This window comes from Eretmochelys imbricata, chromosome 3 (assembly GCF_965152235.1).
Source record: "Eretmochelys imbricata isolate rEreImb1 chromosome 3, rEreImb1.hap1, whole genome shotgun sequence".
Classification (NCBI taxonomy): domain Eukaryota; kingdom Metazoa; phylum Chordata; order Testudines; family Cheloniidae; genus Eretmochelys; species Eretmochelys imbricata.
The window spans coordinates 11,716,089-11,738,875 of NC_135574.1; the positions used below are offsets into that span (position 1 = coordinate 11,716,089).

At 43.1% G+C, this 22,787-nt stretch overlaps 1 long non-coding RNA gene across 1 annotated transcript; it reads left to right on the forward strand.

Moving 5' to 3' along the window:
* Window positions 1-640: 640 nt before the first annotated feature.
* LOC144261937 (uncharacterized) lies at window positions 641-7,745 on the forward strand. The gene is made up of 3 exons (XR_013345478.1): window positions 641-787; window positions 2,869-2,998; window positions 7,525-7,745. It is a non-coding gene; the product is annotated as an uncharacterized LOC144261937 (long non-coding RNA).
* The last annotated feature ends 15,042 nt before the right edge of the window (window positions 7,746-22,787 follow it).

The window sequence follows — 22,787 nt, forward strand, 5'->3', positions numbered from 1 at the left end:
TGTGAGATGCAGAAAGAGAAGAAGACAGCTGTGATAACCCCTTGAGTGAATGAACTACCTGAATGAACTTTCTAGCTATCTCAAGAATCCATTTGGAGCCACTGTGATGCAAGGCTGGAGAATGTGCCTTCATGCCAGTTTTAATGGATAAGTACCAAATTCCATGCATTTTGTTTACTCCAATAAAAACTTGGTTATTTTAAAGCTATCTGAGTTAAAACCATCAGGATAATCTCAGTTATCTGAATTCCCTTTATCCAGAAATCCTAATTATCCGAATGCACAGTGGGTCCCTCCCGTAGTGCTGTGTTAGTTAATCACCCTCTGATGAACTAACCTTAGGGCTGTGGGAGCTGCGATTTGGGAGGATTTCCAGAGTTAGCAATGAAGACAAGGAAAAAAGGGAAGAATTAGGGAGAAGGTGGGAAGGAGAGAATAGGTGGGGAGGGAGAGAAAAGCAAACAGACAAGAAAGAAACAGATGAAGGGGTTAAGGTGAAGACTGAAAGGAAAAGGGGTCAAGGAGAGACAGGAGAAAGGGAGAGACAGGACAGCAGTTAAGGGAAAGAGAACAGGGCAGGAGGGAGGGGAATGAAGAGAGACAGAGGAGGGTGGAGGAGAGAAAAAGATCAGTATTTCCCCATGACCTATAAATACAGGGACTTTGTCTCCTCTCTGTCTTTGTGTCTCTTCTCTCCAGTGACACTGAGTTCCTGACCAACCTTCAGCCATGAAGATCCTTTATCTGCTCTTTGCTGTCTTCTTTCTGGTGCACCAGGGTGCAACAGGTAAGAGGTAAATGAAAATGAGGGATGATACAGAGGGGTATCTGGGAGCACATACTAAGGTTGTCTAATCCTTTCTATTAGAAAAACATTTCTGATGTTTTCTTAAGAGCTCTAGCACCTCTTCAGTTTGCAGACAGTACATGAAATTTGAGAGGAATTATCCTGAGGTCAGGGATGTGTCTTTGCTGCCCCCGGTGAAAATCATTGAGATTTGACCAAATTATGACCAGTGGGGAGAAAAAATGTTTCCATCATGTTTTTCTCAGATCTTTTGGAGGCTTGCTGCTTTTACTGCTCCACAGTCTACCAGCACTGCATGCCCTCTTCCTGAAATCGGAAATCACACAATTGATTAACTGGATGGTATACGGACAAAATGAACTCATGCCAACCCTGTTCAATATACCTTTGGTCTAGGAGAAGGTGCGTAGGTCTGGGAGCTAGAAGACTGTAACTTACAATGTATCATCTGCTGGCTAGTGTTAGTAATTCTTTGCCTTTCACAACTTGTATTATGAAGTCAGGCCTCCTGTGCCACTGAGATGTTACACAGCTGGGAACAGAACCAAGGTCTAAAAAAATGGCAGCCCTTCATCTCAGTGTCTTAGCCCCACTCTCTCTCAGAACCTACCACAACTATGTGCTGTTAAGGAAAAGTTAGCACATGTGACTCCATTTTGGTTTGGGGCCCACCATTGTCTAAACGCAAGCATATCATACACCAGGAGGAGTGATCCTTAGATACTGAATCCCTGTGAAAATCCTCCTCCTTGTCTCCAGCCTGCCTTGACTCCCAGTATTTGTTTTTTGTCAGTCTCTAACTCCCTATCTCTTGGCCTTTGATGTGAGGCCTCCCATCCTGATAATAAAAGTTACTGATGCATGGCTTTAGGACCATGCTGTGTAATTAACATACTGGTTTAGCACGAGGAATGCACCAAGGAGGGATAGGTGGTAGATAAGAAAAGGGTTTGTTTATTGGCTAAGGTTTCCGATGCACGAGGGCAACATGCTTTGCTAAAAAGTATATAACCTTTGTATAATCTGTATTCAGCGTCCCCTCCTGGCTAGCAGGGGGGCACCAAGCTCCAGCGTAATAAACTTAGTGTCTTTTGGGAACTCTGCAGTTGTGGACTTTGTTTATGTGCCTCAGCCTAGATTTGAACTGTGCGTGACCTATCAGGTATAATTCGCAGCATTGGTGTGCGTGTCCTACCAGGTGTAATTCGTAGCATTTGTGTGCGTGTCCTACCAGGTATAATTCGCAGCAGTTGTGTGCGTGTCCTCTCAGGTGTAATTTGTAACAGTGCTTAGCTTTGTTCCTAGAAATGATATCATCAGCATGGGACAGTGTTTGCAGCTGTAACGATGTACCCGTTTCAATTGCTCAGTGACCGCCAATTAAAAATGTTCTAATCTAACTATTCTACAAGCTTTGACTGTGCACATTTGGGCTGCATTTTCAAAACAACAGGTCCTACGGGTATAACCGGAGAGTGGCAATTGGTCATCAAGAAACTAATCCTAAGTGACTCTTCAGAAAAAAAAATCTACAGTCTCACAGACAGTCAAACTTTCAAAGGGGAAGGGACTTTTTCAAGCCCTTCTCTTTCAAAAAGCTGTAGTCATCCAAACCAGCGCTGAGCCAGTTCAACCGTACTTAGCCAAATTGCATTTATGATACTGCCTGGCACATCACGGTCAGAGCCAGGGGGAATCAAACTCACAGCAGTAGCCACCAAAGGAAGGTGGAGATGTGGGCAGCTACTTGCTTTCCACTCGTTAAAGGCATGGGCAGCAAAGGATGTCCATGCTCAGGCTGCAGATTGGAGAAATATACCTCTGAAAGCCAGCGGCTGATTTAATTAACTCACTCTGTTCCCTTCTTAGAGTCAGCCACTGAATTTGCACAGAACTACAACCATTCAAGTAGTAATGAAGCTGTGATAAACTTTTGCACTGGCAAATAATTGGGCTGACTTGGACAAGTGAAAGTGAATAGGAAATGCCTGTCATCCTGGAAATAAAGCCCTTATTTGCCCTGCTCTGCAGAATGAGGGTGACTCTTTTTCTTTCTGCAGAATTCTCCCAGGCTCAGAATATCAAGAGGAGATGTATACTCCAGGGGGGTACCTGTTTCTATCTGAGATGCCCCCCTTTTCTAAGGACACTCATTGGAAGATGCTTCAGCGGTGGTGTTTGTTGTGCAAGGTAAGTTCAGCATTCTACAAGGCAGACATTGCAGTGTGAACAGAGGAACAGTTGTTCCTCTCCTTCTTACATCCAAGCTGTTTAATGCTCTCGGAGGCTCCGCACAGATGGCCCAGCCCAGAGGCAAAAGAGGCTTCAAGCAACATCTGTGCTGCCCACATTCTAGGCCACCTGAGAGCTGGACTGGCCCCAACATGTATGAGAACCATTCCTCTGGCTGCTCTTACATACAGCAGCCTTACCCAGGCTGCCTGTGGGCGACTCCACAGCATGGAGCAGCCCAGAGTCTCTGTAGTGCTCAGTGCTACAGGGATTGCCCCCAGAGACCTGACATCCTCCGTCAACGTCTCCAGCACCACCCCAGCTCCAATGCTTGCAACAGGGACAGCAGAGACCTATTATGGCAGCTGTGAGTTGCTCATGCTTTGGGAAAGTCTCCCACCTCCAAGTCCCTTTATGGTTCTTGTACAGTCTCCATATGCTGCTGAAGTTTCATATATGGGCAGGGGTTGGCACCCAAACACCCCATTGTCTACATTGCTTTTATATTTTAGAATAGGGAAGTCAAGTAGGAAAAACGAAAATCTGGAAGAGTGAGTGCAGACCCTGGGTCTACTTTGTATCAGTCTGCAGGGGAAGTGAAGGCAACAATTAGAAATAAAACAGTATCTATACCAAATGGGAAACAGGGGAAATAGATAATAGTCAATCTACATTAGAAGTGATGAAGTTTAGCCTTGTGAAAGGGAAAGCTAAGGACATTGTGGAAGAATCCATGGCTGGCAGGGCTAAGAATAAAATGGCATTTTAAAAAAAAATCTAGAAGAAAAGAAATCCTAACAATCATATGGGCCCATTCCTAGATGGCGATAAAATTGTTTATAATGAGGCAGAAAGGGCAAAGGTTGTTCCGTTCTGTATTTGGAAAGAAGCAGGCTGATGCACTAATAATACGTGAAGATGGTGACTACTATCTATCCATTAGAAAATAAGGAAGATGTTAAATAACATCTGCTAGGGATAAACATTTTTAAATCAGCAGAGCTGGATAATTTCCATTATGGAATCCTCAAAGAACTGGCTGAAGGGAGCTCTGTTGCATTGACCATTGGTAACAAATTTTGGAACATTGGGGAGATTCAGGAAGACCAGAAGAGTGTTAATGTTCTGCCAATAGGTAACAAGGGCAGGTGGGATGATCTGGGTAACAATTAGTCTGACATCAGTTCCCAGCAAAATAATGGGAAAATGACTCCATCAATAAAGAATTAAAGATTAGGAATATAGTTAATGTCACTCAGCAGGTCTTTTAGACATTAGGACTTGATAAACAAACCTAATGTAATTTTTAGATGACATTACAACCTTAGTTGAGAAAGGTAACTGTGTACGTGTAACAATTGTTATTGCAAACAGTTTGACTTAGCACTGCACATGTTTCTGAGTAAAAGCCTAGCACCATAGAACCTCATTAAAGCACACATATAATACAATGTACAACCTAAAATAGTTGTCAATGGGGATTCATCATTGTATGTGGGTGCTTCCAGTGACTTGATTAAAGTGTATAAGTGTAACCCACACACCTCCTGGGTGAGGTGTTCTGTCCCATCTAGTGGTACCGAGACAACTTAGAGAACAGTTAATGAGTCTGCTCTACAGCCTTAGCTAACAGGCAGTTGGTTTTTAGCTCATGCGGTAGAGGCTCATGCACTAAGCTCCAGAGGTCCCTGGTTCGATCCCACCCGCCAACGACCGGGGTTTGTGTCGGCGTTACATAAGCACAGTCACAGGGAGATAATACCAGGTTCTCAAGGGCTCTTTGATCTAGCAGAGAAGGCAGAACAAGATCCAATGGCTGACAGCTGAAGCCACACAATTTCAAGTTAGAAATAAGACACAGATTTTTAACAGTGAGGGAACAAACAGCCAAAGGAAATAGTGTATTCTCCATCTCTTGGTGTCTTCATATCATGGCTGGATGCCTTTCTGGAAGAGAATCAAATACACGTTACTGGGCTAAATAGAGGGGGTAACTGGAGGAAATTCTATGGCATGAGGTCAGACTAGATGATCAAATGGTCCAAATTCTGGGAACAAAATGGCTGCTGTCTGCATCAACAGAATATTTATAAGGCTTTAAAACTGTAAAGCTAAAGCTTTATGACAAAGAAAAGCCTAAGAGTTTGGAGGTTACTGACACCTGAGGGTGAATGTAAGTTTGTGTTGTGCAGGAAAGGTAAAAAAGTAAATAAGGTAAAGTATTTTCAAACTATTTAACTCAAAACTGGCAGAACATTGTAATTGGGCGTGTGTCTCAGTCCTCACTCAAGTCCACACCACCAACCCAGTGTGAAAAATATTCAAGTGGAAGCTTACACATTAATTAAAAGTGCAGCCAGACAGACACAATGCAGCATTTCACTGGGCTTCCGTATGTTATATGTGGGTCCAAATGTTGCAAGTACTAATGCACATCAGGAGCTGGATTAAGAGTATCATTGTTCATGGGTGTGACATCTTTCAGACTGGAGATGCTGTAGAACACAGACATGTGCTAGGCGCTATCTTGCCCAACAGATTGGGAATTAAAGCAGAAACCTCTGAAGTAAATCACAAGAGGGGCTCTCTAACTGGGCCTGTAACAGACTCCCATTCTCTGTAGATCAGGCACAGAGGGGACATGTAACACATGCTGACCAGTGGGTGAGACCTGCATGCTATTGGAAGTGCTCACTGTTCCATATAAGTAAAACAGCACCAATCCACCCAGGATTTAGAGTCATTTAAGAGCAGATGAATCTTTCAGTCCTTAAAGCAGCTCAGCACAGATTCTTAGCCCATGATTCCCCCCCCTTATGAAGACAAAGGGAGATAATTATAAAAATCTTGGTGATGTCAATGCAGGGGTGAAAGTAACTTAAAGGACTTTCCGGTACGCCAGAGTCCTGAGTGGGGGCGTGGCCTCAACCGGAAGGGGCGTGGCCTCAACCGGAAGGGGCGCTTTAAAGGGCCTGAGGCTCCGGCAGCTGCAGAGCTCCCGGCATTGTAAATCCCTGCTGGAGCCCGGTTGCTGGAGCCCCGGGGCTCTGGCAGCAAGGCTTGGGCGGGGATTTAAAAGGTCCGGGGCTCCTACCACTGCAGGGAGCCCCGGGCCCTTTAAAGCGCCGCCCAAGCCCCACTGCCGGAGCTCCAGAGGTGATTTAAAGGGCCTGGGGCTCCCCGCAGTGGCAGGAGAACCAGGCCCTTTAAATCACCACCAGGGAAGCCAGTCCAGCACAGCGTACTGGCTCTTGCCAGTATGCCGTACCGGACCATACTGGCTTACTTTCACCTCTGTGTCAATGTGAACACTATTCATAAGTGTTTTTTTAATGTTTTAAACATCAAAGTTTAGATGGTGTAGAGAAAGTAGATAAGGAAGTGTTGTTTACTACTTCTCATAACACAAGAACTAGGGATCACCAAATAGAATTAATAGGCAGCAGGTTTAAAACAAATAAAAGGAAGTATTTCTTCACACAACACACAGTCAACCTGTGGAACTCCTTGCCAGAGGATGTTGTGAAGGCCAAGACCATAACAGGGTTCTGATAAATTAATGGAGGATAGGTCCATCAATGGCTATTAGCCAGGATGGGGAGGAATGGTGTTCCTACCCTCTATTTGCCAGAAGCTGTGAATGAGTGACTGGGCATGGATCATTTGATGATTACCTGTTCTGTTCATTCCCTCTGGGGCACCTGGAACTGGCCACTGTCAGAAGACAGGATACTGGGCTAGATGGACCCTTGGTCTGACCCAGTAGGGCCATTCTTATGTTAAGGTTGCTATAGAAAGTTAATTTGGCAACTTTGCATTTCTCTAGCCATTTTTATTCCTGCTTTTATTGTTTTAGACCATATCTGTCATAAATTTTACAGGAGGCCTAGTTTGGTCATATTGTTGTATCAAGCACAGCTCCCCAAGAAGGAGTTGGGAGGGTGAGAGATTTTCTCCCCCTACTAAAACACCAGGGAAACAGATTTAGGGCAGGAGATGTGAAGCTGGGAGTCCCTTGGGGTTGCACAGTGAGAACCAGAGAGCTAGGCTGGAGTGGCCCTAGTATGCAATTGTCCTTCAAACAGAGTCAGCCTTCAGTGAGACTTGGAATTTCCCTTACTCTTAAAGGATGAAGTTATTTATCACTGAATTAATTAGCTCTCATTTTAATTTCAGCTGTGCTCAAGGTGTCTTTGATAGAGCAAATGTACCTGGATGTGAGTTGTGTTTTTCGGCAGTATAGTTTTTATAGGCAGCCTGTTCGCCTGTTTAGATACATAAAATTATCCCTCTTAAAATTCTGTAACAGTATGTTGCAGTAGGGAAATGAATTCCCTGTGCCAGAGTTAACCAGGAACCCCTTTACACGCCACACAGTGACTGGGGGATTCCACTTGTGCCTCTTGATTTGAAATCAAACTTCATATTATCCCTGTTCTACAGGAAAACATTAACAAAATCTGATTCTATTTTTTTTCCTACAGGGGACTGTGATTCTGATTGTCTAGGCAGGATATCTGGGAATCTGGCAGACAGCCACTTGCTTCTAAAATCATTGGATCCTACTTCAAGGGAACTCTGAAGTACTGTTTGTTTAGGCTCTAAAGAACCTTATGAGCTGGAAAAATTCCAGAAGGGAGACCTTGTATCCCCCATATAAGATTTGTTACTTTTCTTTTAATAAAAGCAAGTTGGTTTGAGATAATCTTCCTGAAGTGTGTGTGTGTGTGTAGCAAAGGATCTGTTTCTATAATTTGTCTCTGTGATGGGTTGGATCACAGAAACCCCCTTGGGGCTGCCAACTGATGTGCCAAGACTACTTCTGCCCCTGCTTTCCCTGCCCTCCCAGCTTGGGACTTCAGTGCCCTGCCTGGTTTGAGCCAGGCCCGCTAGCCTGCTGCAAACACAGACCCAGGTCTGAACCACGTCCCTTAACAGCTGTAAGTTTAAACTGAAAGCAGCTTAAGAAGTGTTCCTGTCTTTAACACTCAGATGCCCAACTCCCAATGGGGTCCAAACCCCAAATAAATCTGTTCTACCCTGTATAAAGCTTATACAGGGTAAACTCATAAATTGTTTGCCCTCTATAACATTGATAGAGAGGTATGCACAGCTGTGTTGTCGCCCCCTGTCCCCAGGTATTAATACATACTCTGGGTTAATTAATAAGTAAAAAGTGATTTTATTAAATACAGAAAGTAGGATTTAAATGGTTCTAACTAATAGCAGATAGAACAAAGTGAATTACCAAGCAAAATAAAATAGAACATGCAAGTCTATGTCTAATACAATCAGAAAACTGAATACAGATAAAAACCTCACCCTCAGAGGAATTCCAGTAAGCTTCCTTTTACAGATTAGTCTTCTTCTAGTCTGGGTCCAGCGATCACTCACACCCCCTGTAGTTACAGTCCTTTGGTCCAGTTTCTTTAAGGTATCCTTGGGGGTGGAAAGGATATCTCTTGAGCCAAGTGAAGACAAAATGGAGGGGTCTCCCAGGGGTTTAAATAGACTTTCTCTTGTGGGTGGATACCCCTCCCTCCCCCTGTATAGAATCCAGCTACAAAATGGAGTTTTGGAGACACTTGAGCAAGTCACATGTCCATGCATGACTCAGTTTTTACAGGCAGCAGCCATTACCCATGTGCTATCTTGAATGTCTCCAGGAAGACTTCTTATGTGGATTGGAGCCTTCCAAGATCCATTGTTCATTAAGAACAATGAAAAATCAATGAGGTTCTTAAAAGAAGAATTTTAATTAAAGAAAAGGTAAAAGAATCACCTCTGTAAAATCAGGATGGTAAATACCTTACAGGGTAATCAGATTCAAAAGACAGAGAATCTGTCTAGGCAAAACCTTAAGTTACAAAAAGACACAAAAACAGGAATATACATTGCATCCAGCACAGCTTATTTTACCAGCCATTAAACAAAAGGAAATCTAACACATTTCTAGCTAGATTACTTACTAATTTAACAGGAGTTGTAAGGCTGCATTCTTAATCTGTTCCCTGCAAAAGCGACAGACAGACAGACAGACCCTTTGTTCCCCCCCACTCCAGATTTGTAAGTATCTTGTCCTCTCATTGGTCATTTTGGGTCAGGTGCCAGCTAGGTTACCTTAGCTTCTTAACCCTTTACAGGTGAAAGGGTTTTGCCTCTGGCCAGGAGGGATTTTATAGCACTGTATACAGAAAGGTGGTTACCCTTCCCTTTATATTTATGACAGTAGCATACAACATATTCCAGTTATGTCATATATACATTCATCAGCATATTTGCATAAAACCTTATGGAGTGCACCATCACAGTGTCCTTTAGAGAGCCATTTAGTTTTTCTTTTTTTAAATTAAAAATAAAATGCCCTTAAAACATCCCTCTCACATGTTGTTTCAACACCTGGGTATTTTTAGACCATGGTCCACATATCTCTGAAGATTTCAATGAGCTCCTGTGGGTAATCTCTATTTCTTATCATTGTTACAAATCCTTTGAGCTTGTTGGTATCGGGGGGCTGGGTTCAGGTCACAGACTGACTGTACAGTGTGTCACACCCACCATGGAGTTCCATGGCACCTTAGACACACACACCCCTCCCTCCACACCTCTCTGCTCCAAAACCTCATCTTCTACATTGGGGAGAAAAGGGAAATCAGGCCAAACTGCATTCAGGTCTCATGCCTGATTCACTTCCCTATTACACTGACTGCTGTAAATCAGGATTAACTCCACTGAAGCCATTATTGTTACATTAGCATAAAACCAGTGTAATTGACATCAGAATCAAGCACAGGATTGTCCATAAAAAGGTGAGAACTAATTTAGGAAAGGTAAAAATTTCTGGTATTCCAACTGATCCCATGATACCCCTTTTAGCATATAGTCTTCTTTGTTAGCCTGAGATAGAATTTGGGGTTTGACCTTTTGCTACTCTTACATCTTATACTAATACGTGTGAAGAACAATGAACAAAGAAACTGTGTGTTGCATTTCCCACAACCAGATGGGACTTTTAGTACAATGGGAAGAGTTAAGGGATAGATCAGTTAAAGTGTTACAGGGCATGGTGGGAATGTAATATATGAGCATACACAGGAAGGCTGCCTGGCTCTTCTCACAAGCCAAGGTCAAGCAACCAGTTAGGAGGGGCAAGGGGCAAATTGAGGGGGAAGGTATAAAACACTAAAAGCCAAAGAAAAGCCTGGCCTTGGCAAGAAAACAACCCCACTCCTTACCCCTCCCATGGGGTACAAAAGGGCTGGGATGAAGACCACAGACCAATGACCCCCCAAAGTGGAACATAACCATAAGTTGTAAGGGGTGTGACTAGGGGTGTGCACTGCAGGTATATTTGGACCTTCTAAGAAGAAGGAGGTGGGAATAGGGAATGGGGAATAGGGAAATGGGGACACAGGCAAGGCTCTGCGGCATGAGAGCTGGGAATGGGACGCTGGGAAACAAGGCTCTGCGGTGTCAGGGTTATGGTATACATGCTTGCTGGAACTAACCCCAATAAACATTGTATTGCCTGCACTTCGAACTACTGGTCTTCTGTTTTCTGTCTGCATGACGAGAACCCGGGGAGAGGGTGTTGGTCCTGCTTTGAGCAGGGGGTAGGACTAGATGACCTCCTGAGGTCTCTTTCAACCCTAATCTTCTATGATTCTATGAAGGGAAAGTCCTCCAACAACTTCAAAATTAATTTCTGATTCCCGTCTTCACGTTTCCCTGAAACTCACCTCTGTCATTGGACCATGAATCAGAAATTCCCGGTAGATTTTTTTTCACCCTTTAGACGTGTGGGATTTACATTTGAACATTTACAACAGCTTTAATTTGTCAGAGGCTGTCGCCATTCTCCAGTTGTCTTCGTTGTTCTGTCGCTAAAATCCAGCAGGCGGCGCTGTGAGACAGCAGGTTCCTACTTGAAGGAAGATGTTCAACTAGAGGGAGCACCTTTCTGATGCTGCTGTCATGGAGTGGTTGAGAGTCAGGAGTGCCAGTGAAAGACACTTTGGAAAGGTTGCTAGATCATGGATGATGAGCCCTCTGACCTCTCCCTTCCCCAACCGCGCAGAGCTTATCAACTCTGGCGTCCGCGTAAGGGTGCCTTTAGACTGGGGCGTGAGGTGTAATTTCCAGCTCAGGTAGATGCACCTGCACTACTTCTGCTTCAGCTAGGGCACAGGAAGTAGAAATGTAGCTGTGGCAGCAGTCGCGGTGAAACTGGCTGGCCAGCTGGTGTGTAATCCCTTCTGAAACCCGACACAGCTACGCAGGGCGGCTAGCCGAAGTTACATCTCTGCCTCCAGCGTAGCCATTCGCTTACGGACAGTTGGCATTAGCAGGAGGTGAGGACTGGGTTAGAGGGTTTGGGCAGCTAGGAGTGGTTGAAGCTGTTCTTGGGGTGTAGGGGGAGTTTGATAGCTCAGGAGGTGGGGATCTAACTCCAGAGGGTGCTCAGAGGCTGTGGGCATGTCAGGTTGAAATTGACTTCTTCTCCAGGTTACATCTCAGGTGTCTTGCTGGCTTGAGGGCTTTAGAGCAACCTCCATGAATTCTACCCCGTGCCAAACTCAGTGGGTACATTATCTAGGAAGCTTTCTCGTGTGAGTTCATAGAATCACAGAATATCTGGATTAGAAGGGACCTCAGGAGGTCACCTAGTCCAACCCCATGCTCAAAGCAGGACCAATCCCCAATTTTTGCCCTGATCCCTAAATGGCCCCCTCAAGGATTGAACACACAACCCTGGGTTTAGCAGGCCAATTCTCAAACCACTGAGCTATCCCTCCCCCCCGAGTTAATGTGGCCTGTCCCTAAGGTCTGCCAAAATACAGGTTGTTGTTGTCAATGACTGAGTGTTACTATGGAGCACCAGGTAATTTTTGTTCAGACCATACCAGCTATTATTATGGTCCTGCTTAGAGGCCTCAATCTAGAGCAAAGCCCCATTGTGCTAGGCACTGTACATTTACCTAGTTAAAGACAGTGTCTGCTTCAAATGGCTTGCAATAAAAAAAGTCAAAACAGAGACCATATTATTAACCCAATTTTACAGTTGAGGAGCTCTGACCCTGAAAGGGTGAAATCCTGCTCAGCTCATTCACTCAGGTTTTCCCTTTGGCAACTGGCAGACATCTGGGACAGATCTCAACATGGGATCGGATAAGGCTTTTGGGAGATCATGTGATCAGCTGAAATAGCTGAAACATTTCCCTTTTGTAAACATGTTCTAGTATTTTCATAGAAATCATGGACCCGATTCATATCTCATTATGAAAGTTTCACACCAGTGTAACGATGATGGATTCCGTGGAGTCACTTCTGGTTTACACCTATCAGTGTAACAGGGAGCAGACTCAGGCTTTAACCTTAAAGCAACTTAGCCGGAATCCTTCTCTTCTCCTCAATGTGGCCTTGTTTTGGGGAATCTCTCAGAGCTCCTATGTGCACAGTTAAAGGTTTAGAGGTTTTGTGTTGTCATTTTAAGTTCTGTGAGGGGAAACTGCTGGCTCTAGCCATGTCTGGGTGCTCTGGGACAAGAGAAGGAGTCATGGGGGTTGGGAGGTTTCAGAGCAGTGGAGAGAGTCTAGGTGCCACTCAGCTCTGTGGCAAAGACTACATACCATGTGGTCAGGCTGTGACTGAACCTAGCTCTGATAACCACACAAACGGATTTGTAAGAGGTGTAAGGAATAGATGAAGGGTTGGAAGGGACCTCAGGGGGTCATTTAGTCCAACCCCCTGCTCAAAACAGGATCTACCCCAACTAAATCATCCCACCCAGGGCTTCATCAAGCTGGGCTTTAAAAACCCGTAAGGATGGAGATTCCACTACTTCCCATGGTAACCCATTCCAGTGCTTCACCACCCTCCTCGTGAAATAGTTTCCCCTAATATCCAACCTAGACCTCCCCCACTGCATCTTGAGACCATTGCTCCTTGTTCTGTCATCTGCCTCCAAGAACAGCTGAGCTCCATCCTCTTTGGAACCCCCCTTCAGATAATTGAAGGCTGCTATCACTCGCTCTTCTCTTCTGCAGGCCTCGCTCTTCTCTTCCGCAGACTAAACAAGCCCAGTTCCCTCAGCCTCTCCTCGTAAGTCATGTGCCCCAGTCTCCTAATCATTTTCATTGCCCTCCGTTGGACTCTCTCCAATTTGTTGACATCCTTTCTGTAGTGTGGGGCCCAAAACTGGATGCAATACTCTAGATGTGGCCTCACAAGTGCTGAATAGAGGGGAATAATCACTTCCCTCGATCTGCTGGCAATGCTCCTACTAATGCAGCCCAATATGCCATTAGCCTTCTTGGCAACACACTGCTGACTTATATCCAGCTTCTCATCCACTGTAATACCCAGGTCCTTTTCTGAGTGGGCATGTCTCCCCTTCAGCCATTTTACATCGATCTTCCAAAATGTTCTTTGCTCAGATCATCCCAGGCTTCCACACTTCATTCTTAAACTCTTTGGTAAGATCTCCCGTCCTGTCCTTCTCTTCTCTCCTCCTTCCTAGAGGGGTTTCAGCAGGTCTTACCAACTCCCCTCAGAGTGAGGGGAGCAGGTCTCTCACACCCAGCTTTCTTAGCATTCTATATTTCCCACGATTGCTGGTCACAAGCCCCAGAGTCTCTGGTTTTGGTAGAGACCATGTCCCAGAAGTGAGCTGAACTTGTGTCACACATGTAAACCAACTACAGCTGAGTGAATTTTGCTCAGACTCTCCCCAAAAATCCCCCTTTGGTCATAGAGAGAGCATAGAATGTTCCTCCCAAAAAGAAAACCTTTCCAGAAATGGGCAACCATATAAGAAGGAAAGCTTAGAATGGAAAAAGATTGGCAGATGACTACTACCAAACTGTATGTGTCTTCCCCTTGCATAAACCCTGGCTTGTAAGTCCTCCTGGGGTTTGAACAGCACATGAGGGCACCTTTAAGTTATTATTTCTTGCCTTACACTCCTGGTACAGCACAGTGTAGTGGTAGATAGAAGAGACCTTGCCTGCTCCTTGGTCAGCATTTTAGACTGCTTGAATTCCTTTGTTCACTAGCCAGCTGGTGTGCTAATTACCTCATTACAGGTGCAAATGATCCCCATTAAACTACACCCAGTTCCCCTGCATGTTCTAAGTGACTGAGGTGCAGTCTCCCAGAAGAATTTGCACTCCTTCTGGGGCAGAAGAAGCAATCGGACCTGCAGCAGACAGCGATCTCTCCTTCTCCCTCTCCCTCTCCCCCAGCAACTAGAACCAGTTCTCACAGGAGGGGTGGGAGGAGGAAGGAGCTAAAAAGCCCAACAGCTGATGGTGGCTCCCCCATCCCATCTGTGAGCAATGGGGATGGGATGGTACCACTGTTTCCCACCTCCCCCCTGCAACACCCAGCCTGAGAAAGGACAGAGGGGGCGTGAGGGGCTCTAGCAGCCACCTCCCCAGAATGAAAGGGGGTAACAGGACCCTGCTGCAGTCCCCTAAGGCCTGGGAGAGGGAGTCAAGACCCCCAGGAAGAGCATAGGTGAGACTGAACGAAGATGTGGCTGAATTAATGGGCAGGGGTTGAACTGATTGGGTGGGGCCTATGGGGGGATAGAATTAGCTGCCGGACGGGGGACAGTCAGATGTGGGGGTGAGAGACCCTGTAGCAGGGGCCAGCATCACCTTTCCCAATAAATCTGGGGCAAGATCATCATGATTTTTGGGGGGTCTTACTCATGATTTTTTGATCTCATAAGTGGGTAAAACACATGATGTTTGATCTGTTGATGTTGGCGTAACTGCGACATTATGAAGCAAAATATACTTTTTAAAAAGACGTTTTGTAAGTAATTTTAATTTACCAGTTACTTATATTAGGTTTCTCACTGTTCTTTGGATCTTTATTACTTAGTTAAAGTACAGAGTGGAGAATTATTGCACAGCTATGATTTGTATTAGCCAAATAGAATTGAAAGCAATTAAGAAAGTAGGAAAAAAAAGAAAACTAGGTGATTACATGCTCTTGTTCATGAAATTTATAAAAACAAATTATTTATGTGAAGTTACAATTTACCAGGGAAAAACTAATTATATCATTTTTTTCAGAGTCTTATCCCTGTCTTTTTACGTATACAAGCTTTATCCTAGTTCTACATGTAAGTAGGGTCTGAATGAGCTCTCCCCTTACATCTGGTAATGAGCTGGGAAAACGACTTCAGGAGCAGACTATTTTCATAGACACACCTACCCTGCCTATGTGCTCTGCAGATGAAGCTGCTTTGCCAAAGTGATCAATTTTGGCTGGTTTTGGGTTACAAATCATTCGAGCAATCTCCAGCAATCTAGGCATTTTCGACTTGTATGGCAATACAGTGAATATTCTGGCCTATGCAGATGATCTGGTCCTGATCGCAGACAACCCTGAGACTCTCCAACAAATGCTTGATGTTACGAGCCAGGCTGCCAACTGGATGGGACTCTGCTTCAGTACCAAGAAGTGTGCATTCCTTCATATCGATGCTAGTAGAAGGGACTCAGTCCAGGTGATGCCATTTCAGATCTAGGGTGAACCCATGATTTTCCTTGAAGTCGGGCAAGCGTACCAACATCTCGGCACACACACGGGTTTCCACATCAAGCAGACACCTGAGGATACGATTGAGGAGATCTTACAAGACGTGGCCAGGATCAACTCCTCCCTATTGGCACCATGGCAGAAGATTAATGCCTTAAACACCTTCCTGCTCCCCCGTATTTCATTTGTCCTGAGGGGAACTGCTGTGGCGAAGGTGCCCCTTAACCAGGCAGCCAATCCCGTAAGGCACATAGTGAAGAAGTAGATGTCTCTCCCCCAGAGAGCCAGCAATGAACTGGTGTACATCTTATCAGAGTGGTAGCTGTCTTAGTCTAAATCCACAAAAACAAGGAGGAGTCCAGTGACACCTTAAAGACGAACCGATTTATTTGGGCATAAGCTTTCGTGGGTGAAAAATCACTTCTTCAGATGCATGGAGTGAAAATTACAGATACAAGCATAAATATACTGGCACATAAAGAGAAGGTAGTTACCTTACAAGTGGAAAATCAGTGATGCAAGGCCAATTCAATTAGCGTGGACGTGGTCCACACCCAATAATTGATGAGGTGTCAATACCAAGAGAGGGAAAATTGCTTTTGTAGTGAGCCAGCCACTCCCAGTCCCTATTCAAGCCCAAATTAATGGTGTTAAGTTTGCAAATGAATTGTAGCTTTGCAGTTTCTCTTTCAAGTCTGTTTTTGAAGTTTTTGTTGTTGAATTATGGCTACTTTTAAATCTGTTATTGAATGTCCAGGGAGATTGAAGTGTTCTCCAACAGGCTTTTTGTATGTTATCATTCCTGATGTCTGATTAGTGTCCATTTATTCTTTTACTTGTGAGTGGAGAAGTATTGCCTCTCAGAGGTGCCCAGGGGTGGTGAGTAATTTTCCCAGGTTACAGGGTGGGGGCTCAAGCCGGTTCTGTGTTGCATTGTTGAAAAGGAACCCCTAGATTTTGAACCGGACCCTTGTTGCTGCCGGCTCCACCTGGCAGAAGGGTTTCAAGAGGAACCAGTAGATATTGAACTCAGTCCTTGTTGCTGCCAACACCACTACATGGTTATATATATTGCACTGTGCAGGTCACTTTGGCACTAACATGGATCAATAAATGCAGAATTTTATCCATTTCTAACCAAGTGTGTTCACCAATGGAATTATGGGAGTGCTAATGGCAGCTAAACCAAACAGTTCTAAAGTTACAATTTACAAAATCAGACATGTTACTTAAGCACTAGAGTGACAATCGAATTAATCATCACACATTAATCCCCAAACATAATATGCCGATAATATTTATCCCAATTTATCTGGGATTTTGTCTGTATTGTATTATCTTAGGCAACTTTAGATATATAATCAAATAGTGGTTAAGAAATGTAGTTTACAAGCCAATTGAAAGCTTCTTCCTCTTCTTGTGTAAGAAGCTGTCAATTTCATTGACCACAAAATCTGAACAATTTCTAGGCTAAACTCTGAAACACTCAGGGGTTTCTCTCGGCTATCTATTGCTGTTGATCAGTGCTGTTTCCTGTTACAGATAGTTCTAGACTTCAACAATCTTAATCGTGTTAACTGAGTTACCACAATTTCTAAACAATTCAGGTTAAATTTGTTTGTGAAATGCAAGTATACCTCATATATTCTAGTCATTTTGATCATTTTAACTCATGTATGTACTTTCAGAGAAGTACTTAGCTTTAAAATAATCATCTTTTAATTTGGTAAAGAAAATATATGTATTTTTGATATTTATATCATTGAAAGTGGCATAAAAGATTGGAAACGTCCAACCAGAATATGAGTTGTCTCTTCTCACCAACCAATGACAAAATGAGGCATCTCTTATGGATTGCTGCAACATTTTCTCTGTAATAATCCATGAGCTTTCGACAGAACATCTTGTGTAAGACATATTAGCTCACAGTGCCTTGTGTAAAATGTCTTGGATATAAACTGAACACCTACTAGTTGAGCTCTGACCATCAACCGACTACAGATGCCTTCCCCAGGTCTCCCTGTGGTGTGATTCTTGTCCAATTTGACATGACTCTGTACCCTTTCCCATATGTATCATCCTCTGTCAGCACTTTGAGCTGTCTGCAGAAATGTCCATTTTGAAGTCAGGAAAGATTCTTTATGTAAAGTCTTTACATGTTCCTTGAAGATTCTGTACTTGTTACATAGCTCAGAATGCAGTAATATAAATGATCTGATTCGGTTCCTTGGTTTACCACTAATTTACAATTATTATCCACAATTATTTAAATAGTAAGACAAAACAGCTGTCCCATCTGCACCATATGTGTTTATTCTTTACACTTCTTTTTATTCGTAGAAGAATAGGTACATTTCTTATGAGACCTCTTTAGAACTGGTCATAGGACAGATGATCGGTCCAAGTGTTATAGGGTCCTTATCATATTTCAATGGGATTCACTTTACATATTTTAACTTTTCATTGGCTTCACAATATATCAACTGATGGTATCACCTTCTTTATCAAAATATGCTTTGTCATACCTTTGTTAATGATTAGTGAGACATTATTTTTATACATTTTATTTTATATATTTGTACACAAAGGTGTCCAAACTGATTTCTACACTCTATGTGGCTATGCAACTTCCTCAGACTGCAGGGTTCTGTTGCAGAGTACTCAAGATAGCTTTTATTTTTTTATCATCTCGAATATTATATATTATACAGCCTCATAACACCTTGATTTACTCTATCTCTGTTACAAACTTCAAAATATAAAGCATATATAGAAGAACCTGATCAAAGATGAAGTTACTTCACAACTTAGAAAGAGTTTGTGGTTCGCCACCGACCATTGTTGTTACTCAATCTAACTCCTTTGTGAACCACAGATACAACATGTGCTGTTTGACATGTTTTAAGGATTTAGCCCTAAGCTATGTTAAGGATTATGTCCTATGTCTGTATATATGTGACATTATTAGTAGTAATAAATTCCATATTTTCTGTGTCATCCTTACAGTTGATAAATCCTTGTCTAGAGAAAATTACAATCTAGGGTGATATATTTGCCCCATGGAAGTCAATGGGAGTTTTCTGTTGATTTCCATGGGGTCAAGATTTCATCCTGGACATCTACACTAATTAAACATCGTCGGTCTGGTACAAAGCTGAACAAAGTGAATAGATAGTCTCGTTGATCAGTGGGCTTTGGACGAGACAACATGGTTCAGAGAGAAATTCAGGAAGCAACTTCCTCTCAGCTGCCCTGAAATAGGCATACAGCATAGAACAGTGGTTCTCAACCAAGTGGGTACATAACGGTCTTTCAGGGGGTACATCAACTCATCTAGATATTTGCTTAGTTTTACAACAGGCTACATAAAAAGCACTAGTGAAGGCAGTACAGACTAAAATTTCATACGACTTTTTATACTGCTCTATATTCTATACACTGAACTGTAAGTACAAGATTTTTATTCCAATTGATTTATTTTATCAAATGAGATGTTCAGGTAAAAATGAGAAAGTACGCAATTTGTGAGTGACAGTGTGCTGTGACATTTTTGTATTTTTAGGTCTGATTTTGTAAGCAAGTCATTTTTAAGTGAGTTGAAACCTGGGGGTACGCAAGACAAATCAGACTCCTGAAAGGGGTACAGTAGTCTGGAAAGGTTGAGAACCACCAGCATAGAAGGCTGTCCTTTAATCATACAATAAGGATAACAACACTTCATAGATTAATGAATTCCCAAGACCAGAAGGGACCAATGTGGCTTCATGTCCCCTGCATCCAAGGTTTAAATGAATTTTAACGCAAACCAGCAGAAATTGATCACCTTGGCAAAGCAGGTGTGTCTATGCAAATAGAAAAGGAGTACTTGTGGCACCTTAGAGACTAACCAATTTATTTGAGTTAGTCTCTAAGGTGCCACAAGTACTCCTTTTCTTTTTGCGAATACAGACTAACACAGCTGTTACTCTGAAACCTGTCTCTATGCAAATAGGGTCTGCACAGGAGGTCTGTTCCTCCAGCTCATTGACAAAGCCCTGGCTGGGATGATTTAGTTGGGGGTTGGTCCTGCTTTGAGCAGGGGGTTGGAGCTGGCCTGCAGCACAGGTTTGCCCTACCCCTGCCACCTCCTCTTCTTGTTCCCCCTTGCTTCTAGCACTAAATTCTCTTGCCCATTTGTTAGTCCAAATGTCCAGTTATCCAAAATTCTGGATCTTGCCAGGCCGGTCAGATAAACGGGATTGCGCTGTAATAGAATATTTGATGTATACTTGTATTTTGCTAATAAACTGATACTTGGTTGTCTAGAAATTAGGGTAACTCAGTATGTGATGATGAATGTTAAAGTTGAAAAGTATTTGTAAAAGGAAATGTCTCGTCCTTAGAAGATAACTGAGAGAAACTTGAGTGTTTCTGAATGTAGCCTAGAAATCACATGGAATTTGTGTTTGACTGAAATTGACAGCTTCTTTTACAAGAGAAGGGAGAAGATTTAATTGGCTGGTAAGCTATTTGAATATTAAGTTATCATAGAATAGTTAGTTAATGTAGCCTAAGAACTTAGAATACTGGTAAAATTCTAGAGAAACTGGAATAGTTTAAATCAGTATCTGCATTATGTGTTTGTGCTTTAAAGAATGATAACTAATTGAATTGTTATTCTTAGTGCTTCAGTAACTGTTCTCATTTTCTGAATTGTAACTTTACAGCTATTTGTTAGAACTGCCACAGGTGCTCCCTTAATTCCACTAATGAACACCTTTGCTTAGAGATGCATTAAAGGCTTCATAGTTCCGTGTTGGAACCAAAGTCACCTGCCCAGCATAGTACAGAACTAGGGTAAAATTTGCCTATGTAACAAGACTGATGAGGCCTTGAATGACTTGATGTGACCTGTTATTTCTTGGTAAATTGTAACATCACATCATGAATTCATTGTTAGAAATAAACATGAAAATCCAACCACCTTTATTTTGCTCTCTGTAATTTCTGAATTGCTTTCAATTCTAACTTGATGAATATAAAATGTGGTTGTGCAATAATTCTCCAGTCTGTATTTTGTCTAAGGAATAAGAGATTACTACAAGAAACCTAATTTAAGACACTGGAAACAAAACACATTTGTAAACTGTATTTTGCCTCTCAATCATATTTCTCTGAAATCCTCCTTGTATAGATGACAATCATTCCTATTAAGAGATTACAGAATACATAAATGTCATTTTGATTAAAATAATATTTCTAGAGATCAGTATTTTCCCATAACCTATAAATATAGGGACTCAGTCTCCTCTCTATCTTGGTGTCTCTTCTCTCCAGTGACGCTGAGTTCCTGGCCCACCTTCAGCCATGAAGATCCTTTATCTGCTCTTTGCTGTTGTCTTTCTGGTGCTCCAGGGTGTGCCAGGTAAGAAGTAAATGAAAGCAAGGGATGATACAGTGGGATATATGGGAGGCTATATGAAGATTATCTAACCATTTCTATTAGAAACATGTTTCTGACATTTTTCTCATAAGTTCTAGCATGTCTTCAGTTTGCAGACTATACATGACATTTGAGAAGAATTATTCTGAGGTCAGGGAGGTGTCTTTGCTGCCCCACTAAAACTTAGATTTGACTGAATTATGACCACTGGGGGGAAAAAATTCCCATAATGTTTTCCTCAGATCTTTCTGAGGCTTGCTGCTTAAATCATCCCACAATCTACCCGCACAGCACGTACTCTTCCTCAAACAGGGAATCACAAAATTGAACAACCAGATGGGATACAGACAAAATGAACTCATGCCAACTCCGTTCAATATGCCTTTGGTCTAGGAGAAGGTGCATAGGGCTGGGAGGTGGAAGACTGTAACTTAAGATGTAACTTCTGAGGCTCACTAGTGTTAGTAATTCCATGCCTTTCACAATCTATATTATAAAGTCGGGCCTCATGTCCCACTAACTGGTTACACAGCTGGGGACAGAACCTGGGTCTATAAAATGGCACCCCCTCTTCTCAGTGTGTTATCCGCACTCTTTCTCAGAACCTGTCACTACTACGTGCTCGGCTGCTTTCCTAGAAATAATATTATCAGGATGGGACAGCTGTGACAATGGATCCATTTCAGTTGCCCAACAACCTCCCATTAAAAATGGTCTAACCTACATATTCTACAAGCTTTGGTTGTGCACATTAGGGTGGCATTTTCAAAATAACAGGTCCTTTGGGTATAACCAAAGAGTGGCAATTAGTTATTAAGAAACTATTCCTGTGTGAGTCTTCAGAAAAAAATCTGCACAGTCTCACAGACAGGCAGGCGTTCATACCAGAAGGGACTTTTTCAAGCCCTTCTCTTTCAAAAAGTTGTAGTCATGCAACTCAGTGCTGAACCAGTTCAACCCTAATTAGCCAAATTGCATGGATGATACTGCCTGGCACATCATGGTCAGAGCCTGAGGGAATCACACCCACAGCAGCAGCCACTAGAAGAAGGTAGAGATGTGGACAGCTACTTCCTTTCCATTGCTTAAAGGCAGGGGGCAGCTAAGGATGTCCATGCTCAGAGCACCAGTTCTGAACTCTGCGGCCTGCAAGCTAGCACCCCTGTTTAAGTAACTTGCTCTGTTCCCTTCTTAAAGTCAGCCACGGAATGTGCACAGAACTACACCCATTTGAGGAGTGGTACTTAAACTGTGATAAGTTTTTGCACTTGAAGATAATTGGTCTGTCTTAGCCAGGTGGAAGTGAATAGGAAAGATAGATAGAATAGATAACATAGAATAGATAAGTTCATGGAGGATAGGTCCATCAATGGCTATTGGCTAGGACAAGCAGGGATGGTGTCCCTAGCTTCTGTTTGCCAGAAGCTGGGAACGGGCGACAGTGGATGAATCACTTGATGATTACCTCTTCTGTTCTTTCCCTCTGGAGCACCTGGCATTGGCCACTGTCGGAAGACAGGACACCGGGCTAGACGGATCTTTGATCTGACCCAGTATGGCCGTTCTTATGAGCTTAAATGCCTGTCGTCCTCTAATCACAGCCCTTATTAATCCTGCTCTGCAGACTGAGGATGACTCTTTGTCTTTCTACAGAATTCTCCCAGGCTCAGAATCTCAGCAGGAGATGTAGACTGTGTAGAGGTTTTTGTTCCCTTGGGAGATGTCCTCCTACTGTGATATACATTGGAAGGTGCTCTTGAGTCAGGCACTTTT